Consider the following 5,495-nt stretch of genomic DNA (forward strand, 5'->3'; position numbering starts at 1 on the left):
GGGCCTGGGGCCTGGGGCTCGCTCGGGCCCCCTTGGAGGTGGGGTGCCCCCGGCCTCTCGGCCTGGGGCTCGGTCACTCAGGCACAGCTGGGGCCGGCGGAGCTCACGGGCGCGTCACTGCAACTCCCCCTGGCTTCTGCTCCGCAGCTGCTGGGAGCCCTCATCTGGGACTCTCCTCAGCTCTTTCTGGAACAGTGGCGCAGGCTGCCCCTCTGTTGGTCTTCCATGGTCTCTTGTGTTCTGGGGGCCTCTGGATGTCTGGAGTTTTGATCTCCTCCATACCTCGCTTCAACCCTGGAGGACGGGGCTGTGGCCCCCCCACACTCCCTAGCAGATCATACATGGAGAAACCTTTGGAATGCAAGCATGCTGATCCACACAGGTATGCACACAGGTGTACACACTGGGTATTCACAGACGCGGACTAAAGCTTTCTTGGCTGCTGCCTCAAAGCACATCTGTGCGCTGTCTATCTTGCGTGCTGCACAATATCGTTTATTATTTAGTAACTATTGATATCTACTGCTAGCTAGTTTATTGTGATGGTGCTTTGTTTTCTCTTATTTGTTGCTCTTTGTTGTTTGCTGTCTCCTCTTTTGTTTTTTTTTGTTTTTTTTCTCCATACAGGTGACCCAGGATTGTTTATTTCCCTCCCCCTTCTCACCGTCTCTTCTCCCCTTTGGTTTTCTTTCTTCTCTCCCCCTCTTTCCTATTCCCCCTGTCCTATTTAATATTTAAAAAAAAAAAAAAAAAAAAAAAAAAAAAAAAAAAAAAAAAAAAAAAAAAAAAAAAAAATGACAAAGGATGAACTGAAGCTCTGCCATCACGTAATGTCGCATACTGCTGTTTCTGATGTCATTTAAAAATAAAAAAAAAAAAAAAAAAAAAAAAAAAAAAAATGAACAATCACACTGCCCGCATTTACTATGAGCAAACCCAACACCCTCTTTAAAATTTGATTTGATTTGATTTGAAACCCGCAAAGCTCATGTTGTGCCAAAGTGTCTCCACATAATGAAACTAATGCTCCAAATATTTCACGTTCACCATTTCCAGTTTGAATTTTAACTCCATTATATAGCTTTACTAAGTCCTCATGCAGCCTTTGCAAGATTCCATCTACACCACATTCAGAAAGCGGACTCTTTTTTGCAATGGCAAGTAGACAAATGGCAGCTAGTTTTGATTATGGGAGAGCTAGACTTAGATCTCTTCAATGCTGCAGTGACTGGTTTCCCATACTCTCCAGTTGATATTAGAGATAAACCAAGTGTTATTACCTACAGTACATTAGCTTCCAGTGACAATAAGTTGAAGCAGTCCTCGGGGCAAATGATTGTTCTTCTGAAAATTTTGCCATTTCTGATTGATGCAGCCAAAGGTACTGAACACTACGCATTCATTCTTGAACTCATTGAGATAGTTCAGATTTTACTTGCTCCTGTCATCAGTCTGCAGACTATTAACAAGTTGAAAATCCTCATTGAACAGCACTTGAAGCACATGAAAGCCCTATTCCCATATAACAACATCACACCAAAACAACATTATTTGATTCATACACCAAGCCAAATTAAACGTTTGGGACCAATGGTCCGTCATATGTGCATGAGATTTGAATCGAAACATTGCTTTTTCAAACAATGGGCGTCAAAAATAAATTTTAAAAATGTTTGCAAATCTTTAATAAAGCATAATCAAATGTATGAATGTTGTCAGAATGTGGATAGTTTTGATCACCCCATTTTTTCCAATGAATGCACATTAGGACCAACCTCAGAAGTAAGCATAATGTCATACTTAAAAGAAAAAATGAGGGCCTTCCTTGGAAATGATGAAGTAAACCATGCAGTGACTGTTAAATGGCTTAATCTAAATGGTAACAAATACATAAGGGATAGGTCATTAATTGTTTGTGCTGTTGGTTCTAGTAGTTTACCTATATTTGGGCTTGTGAAAAATATCTATGTGATCAATTCATCATTGTACTGTTTTGAATTCCAGCAGCACAATACCATTTGTTATGACAAAGATTACATGTCATATAAGATAGAGATTCCAAACATGGCACAAGCAACGGAGCTGATATCCGCTGATAATCTTATGGATTTCACTCCATATTACAGTTTCACACACAAAGATATGACATATGCAGTCATGAAATATTACCTGTGTGATGTAATTGGACTACACATGAGTTCAACAGATGTTTTATAAAAGGCACACTGCTTTACATGCATGAACTGTATTATCAGTTTATTGTTTTGGACAGTTTTGTTGTTGAGTTTTCTATCAAATCTGACAGTTGAATGCGATTGTAGCATTGCCACAGTGAAGATATGTGTACTGATACTTGTCAAACAGATTAATAGATCAGCATCAGACATGGCCTAAAGTGAATGAGTTATGCCGTTTCTGTTTTTCAAATGGGCCTGTATTTCATGTTTATCATGTGCTTTTAGTTCCAGCTTTTGTGCATGTTTTGTCAAACTTGGCAGCAGTTTTATTACACTTTAGTGTCAATAAATACATTTCTTAAACTGAGCAGCTGTTTAAGTGGCCTTACTCTTGAAATGAGAAAAATAATCTTGTTTTTATTAGGGAATTTCAACCAAACGGTTTTCATACCTTGTAACTGGTAAATAAAGCTCAAGATGAGCTGAAATATCCTTTTAAGGAAAAGTTAGACATATTTTCCTAGAATAAGATTTATTTTCTTGTGCAAAACTTGCTTGTTAAGAATATATTTTCTTTTTAGACAAAAAATAAGAAAAAATGTCCATAAACAAGGGTTTTTTTACTTTCTTGAAAATCGTTTTTTGCAGTGTTGCGTAACCTTCAGGTCTTTTATCTTCCTTTTCTCTTTTAACTTTTTTTCACATTCAACATTCACACTGTTTCAAAGAGGCGAACCTTTTCCCTTCAGAGGAAGCACCTTGGATCCTTGTCTTTACTTTATTGGACGCTCTGTTGCTGTTGCTCGGAATGTACTTTGTCAACGATTGCTTGTACAGAAGTAAAGGTAATAGTTTGTATATTGCAGCAAAAATTTCTGGCACAACTTCACCTACTTCAAACGTGCATGGAGAAGATGAAAAACTCACAACGCAGGGACTCCAGCAAAACTTAAAATTAAAGAGGAACAACTTAATCAACTGACCAACGCGTCTAGGTCTTCATCAGGGGCATGATCCCGATGAAAGTGTTGCTGGAGTCCCTGTGTTGTGATAATTTGTACATTAAAAGCCATGAAACCTTGTGTTAATTGCTTTTGCTTTTTGCACACTCACATCATGCTTTGTTAAACCAAAAGCAATCTGGAATCATTGCACCATAAATATTGTTAACTGAAAAATGTGTTACATTTATGTCATGCTTAATGTTGAAAAATCACAATTAATATTTGCATTTCTTTCTAAAGGAGATGCTTTTTTCTGTCAACAAAAGCACATAATTCAGGCTCAGCTGAGAATCAAACTGTGTTTGAACACAAATGTTGTGTCTATTAATTGTTATTATATTTGGGGAAAAAAAACAATGTATATTATAAGAAAGAGGAAAGATATTTAATCGGGCATCATTTTTTTAATTTTTAGTAGTAGTAATAAATACAATTATAATTTATACATTCATATATAAATAATTTAAAACATTTTGAACAAATGAAAACATAAGACGAAATGGTCTTCTTTTTTGCCTTGTTTTTGTTTTTTTTGTTTTTGTTTGTTAAATATGTACACATTATATAGAATGAAATATTCACTCTAATTTTTGAATGAAACTCTTTAAAAGCCTGAGAGACTCAAAAGAAAAATATTTAAAACCTTTAAAAATTTCAGTATTGGGAAAAATACACAAATTGTGTAAAATATAATTTTTTATTCCTCAAATCTGTGATGCTAAAAAAGCAATGCAAAGCTTGACTAGCTATGTTAATGAAATGTATAATAAAAGTCAAGACACTGTTTAGATCAGCTGATATTTATGTCATTAAGATGAAACGGCAGAAAAACAATGTTCTGATGTAACAGTGACATTATTTTCTTCTGATTGTCAGATTTTCCCAAGATTTCAAATTAGATCTAATGAATGCAGTGAAAAGCAAATAGTTTTCATCATCACTGATGTTACTGTGGTTGTCTGTCCTCTCACTCCTGCTGTATCTCTCCATTAGATGATGACATGTTATATTCCAGAGCCATTTGCTACACCTTATGCCCGGGTGAGACTAAACTCAAAGGTGAGATTAATGATTCCATATGTGCAGTATTTAAATATGATGGGTTCTACATATTAATTAGAAGTGATATTAGGAAAAGGAACACAAACACTAAAGCTTGACTAGCTATGCTAACAAAATGCAGGGTAAAAATCAAGAAACTGTTTAGAGCAGCTGATATTTATGTCATTAAGATAAAACTCCTCTCACTATGGCTGTATCTCTCCATTAGAGGATGACATGTTATATTCTAGAGCCATTTACTACACCTTACGCCCAGGTGAGACTAAACTCAAAGGTGAGATTAACTGTGACTAATGATTCCTTGTGCATCACATTCAGATAACATGTAATATGTGATGGGTAGTAAATATTAAATACCAGCAATATTAATAAAACGTATTGTTCATGGCAAAAAATTCATGCTTGTAACGAAGATGCCCTGAGAAGTTAATTTTGGTCTGCAATACTAACAATAGCATTTTTTCTACCCTTTAAAGAAAAATAAATACATTTTTGTTCTGTACTTCTTGTAACTCTAACAGGTCTCAGAAAAATAGTGGCATGAAGACAAAATCACATCTGAGTGAATTATCACACATTGTTATTACAATTGAACAAGCTGTACATTGTCTGCTATGTATATAATTAAACTATAAATAACTATAAGTACCAATAAAGTTCACATGCTAACAAATGCTGTCTGTTATGTAGACATTTGTTAAATTAAACCACTTGTTGCTTCTGCTCTTTTTGCTTGTGCACGAATGTTGTTCAAAAGAAAAAAATCTGCTGCATCTCATTTCTTCTAAACAGCAGGTACTCCCTGTGGTCAATCACTAATGTAAATGTGTTGCATTGCTTTGTTTTCCAAAACAGATGAACCAAATTTGTGGTAAGCAGTGAAATACACCTGCAAAGGTGACTGAAAATGTCTCTATGTGTGGTGCACACACATAACTGGTGACTTGTTTCATGATGCAGCAGAAACTGTTCAGTAGAGTCAAAGAAAAGTCATTTTTTAGGTCAGACTGATTGTCTTGAGAAGTGAGATGATGATATGTTTAAGATGCTGAGAGGTGGAGCTCTTTTCTACTTGAATATTTATAATTATATCAGGCCAAATATCAGTATAAGGATTAAAATGAGCCTTCATGTACTCACTCGTTTTTTTTTAATCCACAAACCAGAGAAGGGAACAGAACTTTGTGACTTTACAAGTCTTCTAATGAAGTTGCAAAGCTTCTTAATATTTCATTACGGATTGGAATATGGA

At 35.8% G+C, this 5,495-nt stretch overlaps 1 long non-coding RNA gene across 1 annotated transcript; it reads left to right on the top strand.

Moving 5' to 3' along the window:
• The first annotated feature begins 2,921 nt into the window (after positions 1–2,921).
• LOC121812648 lies at positions 2,922–4,517 on the top strand. The gene is made up of 3 exons (XR_006053219.1): positions 2,922–3,022; positions 4,175–4,240; positions 4,452–4,517. It is a non-coding gene; the product is annotated as an uncharacterized LOC121812648 (long non-coding RNA).
• The last annotated feature ends 978 nt before the right edge of the window (positions 4,518–5,495 follow it).

This window comes from Haplochromis burtoni, unplaced genomic scaffold (genome assembly GCF_018398535.1).
Source record: "Haplochromis burtoni strain Fernald_Lab_line unplaced genomic scaffold, NCSU_Asbu1 Contig_717, whole genome shotgun sequence".
NCBI lineage: Eukaryota > Metazoa > Chordata > Actinopteri > Cichliformes > Cichlidae > Haplochromis > Haplochromis burtoni.